Source organism: Gossypium arboreum, chromosome 2 (genome assembly GCF_025698485.1).
Source record: "Gossypium arboreum isolate Shixiya-1 chromosome 2, ASM2569848v2, whole genome shotgun sequence".
NCBI classification, from domain to species: Eukaryota; Viridiplantae; Streptophyta; class Magnoliopsida; order Malvales; family Malvaceae; genus Gossypium; species Gossypium arboreum.
This window is the reverse complement of record NC_069071.1, coordinates 77,339,962-77,352,172: the sequence shown is the minus strand read 5'-3', so window position 1 is coordinate 77,352,172 and position 12,211 is coordinate 77,339,962. Positions and strand designations below refer to the sequence as shown.

Below are 12,211 nucleotides of genomic sequence, written 5' to 3'. Positions count from 1 at the left end.
TCATACGTGTGATCTCGACATGTATAATCGAGGCAAGTTCTAGAATAACAGTTCAATGTTGACATACTCAAACTACAAAAGAAGTGAGCAAGAAAGAAAGCTATATGCTCAAAAGGCTCAAAAATCTCACAAAAAATTTGGGTTTGTGATGTCATTCTTGTATACATAAGATTTCAAGATAATACCTCAATTTAGGAAAATAATCTAAAAATTTTAGTTCTCAAAATATCAATTTATCATGCTCGATTCTCTAATGTCCTATAATCAAGTAATCGTACATAATTCCCATGATCTAATTCATGACATATCAACAATAATTATAGATCAATCAAAATTCATTCGATCAATATTATGAGAAAATCACTTAAGCACAAGACCAAATTCAGGGATTTGAGAATAATGCAAAAAGTTAGGTAGCATGTTCATGTTCACCCCCCACACTTAAGATGTGCATTTCCCTCAATGTACAAAGATAGAATATTCAAAATAAAGAAAATCATAAGAGGGAAAGAGGTGAAACTCCCTGGTTTATGGATTCGAAGCTTGATTCTGAGGCTAGAGTGTTTGGGGAAAGTGGTAGATGCCATTGTTCATTTCTAGATGAAGAGATTGGGTCGTTGAACATGGCACTCGTGAAGTATTGTTCCCTATTTATTTCCTCATTCCGTAAGATATTCCTAGCAGCTTTGCTTGGAAGTTTGTAGAATCATGAAGCACTTATTAAGAGTGGGTGTAGAAGAGAGTGTAGTGGGATTACTTGTTAGAAATACCAGAAAAATGATGAAAGTAAAATTTACTAATATAGACATGTCTTTCAAAAGAAAATGATAAAATTGAAATGAGAATAAAAATAAAAATAAAAAAGATAGAAGGACTCAATGATCCTCGTCAGTGGGGCTCTCAGGTGGTGGTGCTGGACTGGCGATGTGAAAGTGCTAGCACAACTACTGCATCATGGCCTGCATGTCGTCCATCTATCTATCACGTCGCCGACCTCACTCATGAATCATCTCGAACTGTATAGTGCAATACTACTCGAAGTGAGCAAGTCGATCGGAAAGGTGTGCCAATGAAGTAGCCGCATGAACTAGTCGCTCCCTAAATGGCGAGGTAGAAGGCTCCTCGTACTGTGGGGGGACATCATCAAGAACGTCCTCAAGATCTTCCTCGTCAATGGCATGAGTGAGACGGTACTAAGGAGGATTGGTCCCACGTTGGCGCTTGATCATCCTCATGTGTAACATAGTCATGATACCCTGTGGGGACATCTGACCTATCAGTGTAAGCGCTAATGACTGGGCCACGGTGTTGTGAAGGCCAAAGTGTCTGGCGAGGTGTGTCACGTAGGGACCGGTAGAGATTACTCCCTTCAGATGCCGCTCAGTCTGATGGCGAATGGCGAAAGCGATGAAGTATGCCAAGTCAGTCACGTGTGCATTCACCATGCACCATAAATAGTAGGCGTCGTGGGTGTTGATGACGCTGGTGCTCTCTCTCCTTCCAGTCAAGGTGTGTGCCAATATGGCATGGAGATAGCGTAGGGAAGGGGCAAAAGCTGAGGCCTTCGAGCGGCTGGGGTCGTAGGTGAAAAAGAGTGGTGCTAAGGCCTTCCAGCACAAGGAGGGAGAAATGTGGATATTGCGTGGTAGTGCATTCATGTCCTACTCCTCCATAAACTCATCAGTGTAAAGTCTCAGAGTGACTCCAAACTTTGGGACTCTCATCGCACAAACTAGACCGCCTAATTGGAATTGAATGGTGCCGGGGTCATCATTGTTCGTCATCACCACCTGTAGATGAAAAGTAGAGCATAATTCTAAATTTAGCTCTAAATAAGTGGGTTCGATAATAATGAAGAACCGTTCCCATAGGTTTGTGGACAGGAGGGCGCGGATGGCATCAGCTAGCTAGACTTGCTCCACAGTAGCCCAATCAATACAACGACTGTAGTGAGGGGCCGCGTGCGTAGTATTTCAAATAGCTCCTCTTGTGAAGCTTGCAGAAACTCAATGAACGGGTGCCAAACTTTAGCTGCAACACGTATGAAGGAATAACCCGGTCCCCTACGTCTTTTTGAGGATGGGATCGCGGCCTTCTTTCCTCTCGATGATGACATAATGTATCTGAAAATGTATGAGAATTGATATAATCTTATGGCAGTAGTTCCAAGATGTGTTAACATTTAACGATATCAAATGAGAGGTGAAAATTTTAAATGACAATTTAGAAACATTTACTGGAATCAAAGATGCATCAGCAGTTAAGCAAGAATCCTAAAACTAGTATATGTTATTTAGTAGCTTTAACAGTTCAAATATAGAAAATAGTAAAGTAAATTCCTAAATTATTCAGAAAAAATTGGTAACAGTAACAATATCTGTGTAAGGCACAAAGAATACCAATGTAGCAACACAAATTGGAAAAATAAGGGTGAGAAAGTGAACCAAAAGCTGCTGTAGGGGGGCGCACGGGCGTGTTGGAGGCGAGCACTGGCATGTGGCGTGGGGGTACAGCCGTGTGGAGGGAAAAGAGATGGGAAAGTGAGGATTAATGCAGGGGGAGTGGATTTTAGGATGGTTTGGGAAATGAGAATCTGGGGAATGGTGGCTAGAATAGGGATTAGGGAGTAGAGAATGGGAGATTGCGGCTAAGGTTTTGAATGGGGGAAGAAGATGAATAGTGGTTTGCTTATATAGGGGAGAGCCACACGGCCTAGAGCCGCGGCCGTGTACTCTGAAGGTGAGCCTGTGTTTTTCAAATTTTGCTATTTAGGTCGTGCTCGGCTACTATCCCACGCCCGTGTGTCTTGGGCGTGTGTGGCACACGGCCATGTCGCACGGTCGTCCCTGGCTTTGTTCGGTTCTCCCATGCCCGTGTGTTAGGGTACCACACCCGTGTATTATTGTCCATGGCTTAATGGCACGGGCGTGTCTCGCGCCCGTGTCGAAGAAACAGAATCGAGCCTTGCCCCTAGCACGCCCGTGTTTTTCTATTCCCACGTCCGTGTTCACCTATCAAGTTCACCCATGGCCATGTCACACAGCCATGGGGATTTATCGCATCCCGTGTTTTGGGGAAATCATGTCCTGCTTCCACACGGCCGTATTGCACGGCCGTGTCTCTTCCCCTGTTTGGCCACAGCTTTAGGCACGCCCGTGTGCCTGGCCGTGTATGCTGAAAAACTTTGCAATTCAAAGATAAAGTTAATTATTTTAAGTGTTAGAAATTAAAAATAAAGAAATCAAAATATGTTAGTGCTCGGGTTGCCTCCCGAGAAGCACTTATTTATAGTCGAAGCTCGACTTACCTATCTAGTGAATGGTCAGGGTGGTTCAAGGAGTTCGTACTCCTCATTCCTGCTATGAATCTCATCAAAATAGGGTTTTAATCAGGTGTTGTTTACCTTAAAAGTGCCTAACTTGGGATGACTCACCTCCACTGTACCGAATGGAAAAATACTAAGTACCGTAAGAGGGATTTCCTCATTCGGTGTGGTAGTGACAATGTGGGGATCTGCGGCATCTAGTAAGACTTTATCACCAACCTTAAGTTGATTTGGAGAGGTATCGGTCTCATTTTGGCGTAGTTTTAGTTTATCATGTGTTGTCGGTTTATGTGCTCGCCATTCGTCTAGCTCCTCTATTCGTAGCCTTCGTTCTTCATGAATGTGTCCTCTATCATTTCTGGAACATGGCTCGTGAACTTCTTTGAAGCTCAATTTCTGCAAAGTCATATTGTCAGTTTTAGTAGATTGGTGTAGACTATTACCTTCAATGTTCGATATGATGCCAGGATTACGAGCTTGAAGGGTGATCGTGTCGTCTCCTACGCGAAGCATGAGCTCACCTGTGGCAACATCAATAATTGTTTTAGCAGTTGCTAAAAAGGGCCTCCCTAAAATCAAAGGAGTGTTATCATCCTCCTCTATGTCTAGAACAACAAAATCAACGGGGAATATGAACTTATCTACTTTCATGAGTACATCTTCAATAATACCCCTAAGGAATCTTATAGTTTTATCTACCAATTGAATGCTCATCCTAGTTTGTTTAGGTTTCCCAAGACTTAGTTGCTTAAACATTTTGTAAGACATGACATTAATACTAGCACCTAAATCAGCTAATCCATGACTTATATCTAAACTACCAATTAAGCAAGGAATTGTAAAACTCCCTAGATCTTTCAATTTATGGGGTAGCTTATTCTGTAGAATAGCTGAGCAGACTGCGTTTAGCTCCACATGCGATGCTTTGTCCAACTTCCGCTTATTTACTAAAAGCTCTTTTAAAAATTTCATTGCATTTGGCATCTGCAATGAAGCTTCAATAAACGGTGAGTTAATATATAATTTTTTCAAAAGTTTAAAGAATTTACCGAATTGTTCGTCTGAGCGGTCTTTCCATGTCGCGTTAGGATATGGGACACGAGGTTTATATTCTTTATTCACCATTTTGTTATGACTTACCTCACTTTTACCTTTGCTCACCACAGTTTCTTGCATCAATTCTGGCTCAGGCGCAATGAATCCTTCCTTATCTTGAGTACTAATTGCGTTGAGGTGTTCCCTTGGGTTAGGTTCAGTATTACTTGGTAAGCTACCTTGTGGTCGTTCGGAGATTAGTTTGGATAGCTAGCCTATCTGAGTTTCGAGTCCTTCGATCGATGCTTGTTCATTTTTAAGTGCTGTCTTAGTATTTTGGAAACAGGTTTCTGACATTGATTTGAATTTTGAGAGTATCTCCTCAAGGTTCGGTTTCTTCTCTTGTTGATAAGGTGGCTATTGAAAACCCTGAGGATTTTGTGGCTTTTGATTCCCTTGACCACCCTAGGAGAAATTTGGGTGGTTCTTCCAACCTGCATTATAAGTTTTACTGTATGGGTTATTTTGAGATCTAAAGTTATTGTTACCCATATAGTTGACTTGTTCCTCTTCAGTTGTAGGATTGAAGGATTGATATCCTGTATGCACACCTCCTCCACTTGAGTCACACCTCATTACTGGATGTGACAGCCCTAATGTGACCCTAGTCAGAAAGTGGTTTCGGGACCACAAAACCGAGTCATAAAAATAATTAACAGACATATTTGATGCTTATTATATGTATATATGCATGTGTGAAAATTTCGTGTTTGAATTTTGTTAATTGTAAGTGAATTTTATTAAATAGGACTTGTGTGAGAAAATTTAGAAATGTGCTAGGCAAATATTAAAGTGGCCTATTGATGCATGATAGAAAATGCTTGTACTTGCATGTCAAATTGGCCAAATTCTAGATGGTGGCCGGCCATGTTATGGACTAAAGCATATTATAATTATTTTGTGCTAATAATTTTATGTTACACAATAAAATAATGAATTAAGAATAATAGAACATGAGGTGAGTGGGAGGAAAAAAACAAAAGTTGTCTCCTCCTTGTTCCTCCTTTGCCGTGACTTGAGGGTGGGAGAAGAAAAGAATTCCCTTGTTTCATGTTCAGCTTGGTTGATGTTTAGGAAGAGGTAAGTACTTTGAAATCCTTGAAAATTTATGTATAAATAAGGTATGTAATTCATGGTAGCTTTTGACATTGTTGAGTGTATTAAGCTAGTTACTCAGTCCCTTAGTTAGCCCATGTCCAAATTTTGAATCTTGTTGGTAACATGAGTAATCGGTTAAGAGAAAATGTTCAAGAAATGGTGTTGTTCATGTTATTTGGATGAAAAAAGAAATGGTAGTTAGGTGAAGTAGAGTCTAACAAATGAGCACATATGTGCATTAGTTGCTAAATGGAGAAAAATCGGCTAACAAGTTGTGTACTAAGGCCGAATATGATTTTGGATATTTTTGGGTAATGTATGTGTTTTGAATTGATGGAATGGAGAGGATGCTTTAATTGTGTTATGAACAATTATATGTTAAATTAAGGTTTGCTAAGCTAGCTATTGAGGTGAAATGCAAATGTTAGTATTTGATTTGGTAATAATCTGCTTGGGGACAGCAGCACTAAGGTGATTTTAGAAAATCTCCATAATTTGTAGGAGTTGAGTTAGAAGCTGAATAAATTATGTCATTAAAGCTTGAAGAGTCTAGTTTCTTACAAAATAAACTATAAAAACAAAAGAGTTACCGATCTTGAGATATTTGAAGTATTGTGGGGCTGAGTCAAAATGACTACTAGATTCCCTGTTCTGTTTTTATAAAATCAGTATAAATTGTAAAAAAATTTCCCTAAGATAAAATTTATATGCTTAGACTCCTTAATGAGTCTAGTTTCAAATGAAATAAATGAGAACATATTTTGAATTCTGTACAATGAGAAATTTGATTCGTAGTGAAGAGTAGTCAGTTTAGTCAAACAGTGAAACAAGGTGAACTTTAAGAAAAATCTGGTATTGTTGGTCTAAACTAAAAACTTTGAAAATTTTATGGATAATAGATAAATAAGTCTTCTGTCAAGAAAAATTTACGGCAATTGATTTAAAGTTTCGTAGCTCCAGTTATAAAAACTTTAGTGACTGTTGCTCGTGAAGTCACTTATAGGAAATTGTAATTATATTGTAAACATTAATGAAAATTTGTTAATGAATTATTTATTGATTTTATAAAGTTTACTATAATCTATATGTGTGAAAGTCGAATCTATATGTATTATATTCTGAAAGTAATACTTGAATAGTCGATTAATGACTAGTTTAAAATTTGTTGAACTTAAGCTCAAGAGCAAAGGGGGACTAAATCCGATAAAGGGAAGGAAAAAGTAATTGAATAGCGTTGAAGTCGTTCGACAACATCCGAGGTAAGTCTTCGAGTAATGAAACTTAGCTTATGATTTGATTAAGTCATGACATATAAGCATAACGAATAAATGGAGATATAATGACTTTACTTGAATGATATATTGAGGTGATTAGTTTATACCTATGACGGGTATCCGATAATGTGCATAGAGATCATGTTATAAAGCCACTCGAAATCATGCTCTTTGTATATGGCTATTGAGCCGAAATTGGTAAGGTTTGATAAGTGTCTTGTGTTTGAGCTTTAGTAATGAAAATGAAATATGGATGTGTCATGATTTATCGATATATGTGCATGATTATTCGGATGACATCCGGCTAAGTCCCAAAGGCATGGTGCTAGTGACTATATCCGGGCTAAGTCCCGAAGGCAGTTGTGCTAGTGACTATATCCGGGCTAAGTCCTGAAGGCATTTGTGCTATTGACTATATCCGGCTAAGTCCCAAGGCATTTTGCTAGTGACTATATCCGGTAAGTCCCAAGGCATTTGTGCGAGTTGCTATATCCGGCTAAATCCCGAAGGTACTTGGGTTTGGAAGTGAGTGATCTTGCTGTAATAATTTCAATTAATACGCACATAAAATCCAAACGATAAGGTATGTTTCGTATATGCATCGGAAAGGTTGATTCCTTTTAAATAGTATTCGCTCAATTGATTAACGAACTTCCGACCTCTAGTTAGGTTTGATTCCTGTGTATGAATATAATGGTTGAAGCATGAAGTAAGTATGATTTGAGAACATGCATATATGCAATTATTCATGTAGTCATATGAACGTTATACCTTAGTCGTGAATAATTTCATTACTTGAACTTACTAAGCATTAAAATGCTTACTCGCCACTTTGATTCTCGCTTTATAGATTTTGTTCGTCACTATCGGACTCGGAGTGTCAAAGTCAAGTCATCCACACTATCTAAGCCACTTTTGGTACTCTTTTAGTTCAATTTTGAAAATGGCATGTATAGGGCTGACCCTTGTTGTTAATTAAGTACCCTTTGGTAATGTGTATTCAGATAGCCATGCGAAAATGGCTCGTATATTTCAAGTATAACATTATGGTCTTGTGATATGGTTATTAAGTGGTGTGGAAATGTTTGGTAATGAGTAGCCATTGGAATGGTCAATCATGGTCCTATTGGTGCTACGTACGTCATGGCTAATCGGGATTACCCTTGATAATAATGTATGTCAATTTACTATTTGATTCATGGAAAATTATGAAATAGGTAAAATTTACCCTAAAATAGATGCTGACAGCAGCAGTGACATAAGTTGGAAAAATCACTAAAAATAGTAGGAATGGAATTAAATAGTGAATAAATTATGTAATCGAATCTTGATGAGTCTATTTTCATATGAAAGAAATGAAACAACCATATGAGCCGTATTTTATGAGATGTTTAAGTTTCTGTGAAACAGGGCCAGAGCATTTTCTGGATCCCCTATTCTAACTTTGAAAATTTACCATACATTAACCAGAGATAATTAGAAGTCATTATTTATATGTATAGATTCCTTTTTGAGTCTAGTTTCACTAGAAACAAACGTCATAAGTATTGAATCTCTGTACAGGGAGATATCTAAGTCGTAATGCATGAAGGTCAGAGTAGTTGAACCCTGAAACAAGGGAGACTTTAACTAATAAAATGTACTAATTGGCTTGACCAAAAATTCTAGAAAAAAATTTGTAGATGGATATATGAGTCTAGTTTCAGGAAAAATTTACGAAATCAGTTTTCAAGTTTCAGAACTCAAGATATGATTTATAAAGTGACTGTGATGCAGTTAGCCAGCTTGTCTGGAAATTTTAAAATGAACTGCGTAAGTAAATGAATTAAGTCCGTTAACACCTCGTGTTCGACTCCGGAAGCAGTCTTGGGTATGCGGCGTTACAGTGGATGTACCTACGTAGAAACAAGTAAACCATCAATCTTTTTCTTGAGGAGTTCTACCTGATTTGACAACATAGTAACTGAGTCAACGTTATAAATGCCGGCCGTTTTTGTTGGCTTAGTCCTCATGACTTGCCACTGATAATTATTCAGTGACATTCCTTTAATGGATTCATAAGCCTCTTCAGGTGTTTTGTTGTTGATGGTTCCTCCAGCAGCTGCGTCAATTATCTGTCTTGTTGAGTGATTCACACCATTGTAAAACGTTTGAACTTGCAACCATAGAGGTAACCCATGGTGAGGGCACCTTCGCAGTAGATCCTTGTATCTCTCCCATGCATCGTAAAGTGTTTCTAAGTCCATCTGCACAAAAGAAGAACTATCATTATGTAACTTAGTCATTTTAGCCAGCGAAAAATATTTTAGTAGAAATTTTTCAGTCATTTGTTCCCAAGTAGTGATGGACCCTCGTGGTAACGAGTTCAACCACTGTTTATCTTTGTTTCTCAGTAAGAAAGGGAACAACCAAAGGCGAATGGCATCATCAGAAACACCATCAGTTTTGAAAGTGTCACAAAATTCTAGAAAATTCACCAAGTGAGTGTTGGGATCCTCATCCTGCAAACCATCAAACTGAACAAATTGATGTATCGTCTGAATTGTGTTAGGTTTTAGTTCGAAATTATTTGCAGCGTTAGCAGGTCTAACCATACTAGATTCATTTCCTATTAAAGAAGGTTTAGCATAGTCATACATAGTGCGTGGAGTAGGATTTTGATTAGCCGCAATTGCAGGAGGTAGCTAATTGCCTTGGTTTTCAGCCATCTCTTTCGTCGGGGTTGAGTATTGTCTTCTTGCTTGTTTTCTATGTATCTTAAGCTGCACCCTATTTCACTTTGGTTTCTATGAACTGTGCTATCGATTTCTTCGTCAAAAAGTAATGGTCTTGACGAGTTTCTTCTAGTCATAAACTAGGAAAACCTGCCAAGAGAAAGAAAAAGTAAATTAATTAGTAATAATTAAATTGCAAGAAAAAACTAAATGGCTAAAATAATAAAAACTGAGTGTTCCTAATATTTTAGTTCCCCGGTAACGGTGCCAAAAACTTATTTGCGTGATTCGTAACAAGTAATAAATATTTATAATGACTATCAAACCTAGACTAACTATTATCACGACGAAAAGGCAAGCGCACCTATCGAGCAATAGTATAGTAATGGCAAGACCGGGATATCTTACCCAAGGGAACCAAAAGTACTAGTAATAACTATCTTTTTATTATTTAACCTAGAAATAAAGAGGGGTTGTTTATTAAACTAATTAACTAAACTAATTAACTAATTAAACTAAAGCAAAGAGAAAATTTGGAAAAAGACTAAAAAAATTAATTGATAAAGATGACACCCAAGGAGGAATCCACCTAGATTTCACTTGTTATCTGACTCTAAACCAAACGATTTATTCACTTGACTTCATCTGTGAGACTCCCTAACCTATATTATTATCTCTTTCGAGACAAATAACGTCTAACCCTCAATTGGATTAATTGAAATCTCTTTTTTAATTGAAACCCCTAGGGAAGCAGTAGATCGACATATGGACTCCCATATTAGGTTTCACCCTAATCCGGCAAAATCTCGTAACCTTATTTCTAGGCATTTGATCAACACTGCTTAATTATGCCAAATCTACTCTTAGACAGGGACTTTTTCTCCTCTGTATAAGCGCATCAAATCATTAATTAATACTCGAAATATTAACTCAAGCATTAAGAACACATAATTAAGAACAAATCAAGTATTTATCATATAGTTCAGATAATAATAACAAGATCCATCATAGGTTTCAACCCCCTTAGGTATCTAAGGGGTTTAGTCCATAATAAAATAAGAGTACATCTCAAAAGTATGAAAATAACAAAACATAAAGAAAACTCTAAAATCCCTGAAGGAATTCTGAGAGAGATCTTCAGTCTTGGAGTAGCTCTGGCTTTTGGAATGGATCGTCTGACTTCCTTCAAGTAATTTCTAGCATGTGGTTTAATACTCTAGAAAAGTTCTGGAGGGAGACCCCCTTTCTAAGTCATACTTAGGGTGTTTATATAGGCTTTGGATTAGCTTTCTTCCTCCTTAAGTATCCTTTTCTGTGTAAAATACAGCTTATTGAAAAAGGGACACGGCTGTGTGCCACGACCGTGTGACGTGATTGCCAGGCCGTGTTCGATGCGTTAAATTGCACATGACTATGTGGGTCAATGGTCAGGCCATGTGAATCGTGAAAGCCTTAGTCGGCACCCTCAAAAGAAACGGGCGTGTGAGCTACCTGTGTGGCAAGGCTTAGGCCATGTCATATTCTCGATTTGGTTCGTTTTGTCCCTTTTTTGCTCATTTTGACTCTTAGTGCTCTCCTGAATAGAAAACATGAAATAACCAGATTAAGAGCACTAAAATCCACAAATCTAGTAATAAACATCTATAAATATGCTAAGTATTTGGGTTAAAAATATGTATAATTTGGCATTTATCATCCACCAACATAGCAAAATCTCACTCCTTCTATGGAGCTACCAAAACTCGGAGATCATCTCTGAGGCTGCCCTCAAAATGAACACAGTGCTCATATTCTGTTGCCACCATCCCGCGTGCATAGCAGATAAGTCACAAAAACTCAGACTCATATTTCGCTACTGGCTTATCCCCTTGTTTCAAATTCAGAAACTCTCTCCTCTGGGCATCCACAAAACTAGCACTCACATATTTCCTTTGGAATACAGTTTTGAATAATTCCCAAGTCAACCAATCAGGCTGAGTACCCTCTTTAACTGTAAGCCACCACTGATAGGCTTCATCTCGTAGTAACAACGATGTACCTTTTAATTTCAGCTCTATGGCACAGTCGATGTCATCTATGATCCGCTCTATGACCTTAATCCAATATTCGGCAACATTGGGGAAATTCCTGCTATTCCCCTAAAAATCTCAGCCCCATTAGACTGAGTTGTTCCGTCATTAACCTACGGCCCACCGTACCAGTATTGGGCCCAGTGGCCCTTTCCAAAATTTGCAACATAGCTTGGGAAAGTGCATCGTCCCTAGCCGTACGATCATGTGACCTAGTCTCAGTCACAAGTGAAGCCGATGCCTCTCTAGCTTCATTGTTAGGCATATGACCTGATTTCGATGACCCAGCCTGAGCACCTCCACGACCTCCGCCGCGGCCTCTTGTACCCCTTCCACGAGTACCTCTAGTGCTCATTATCGAATTACGCATTTATCTATATTAATAGTTTTATGCATCAGTTTCATAATTCCAGTGTTTCTTAACGGATGTTTTATGAAAAGCAGTATCATAATTCGGTGTTTTCTTGTTTTCATAGATCACAGTTCCCCTACAGTCTTAGTTTACCCTAAATAGAGTATTTCAGTACAGTCTACTAACTACAGATGTCTTAATATTTCAATCTAAACAAGTTGTAGTTTCAGAGAACTCATAGAGTCAGCGCCGGAGACTCGATGTACCACACATTCAGTAAAATT

General features: G+C 38.4%; 1 non-coding gene across 1 annotated transcript; it reads left to right on the top strand.

The window, feature by feature from the left end:
• The first annotated feature begins 8,964 nt into the window (after window positions 1-8,964).
• On the top strand, window positions 8,965-9,070 carry LOC128289483 (small nucleolar RNA R71). Its single transcript, XR_008279131.1, has one exon. It is a non-coding gene; the product is annotated as a small nucleolar RNA R71 (small nucleolar RNA).
• Window positions 9,071-12,211: the final 3,141 nt, after the last annotated feature.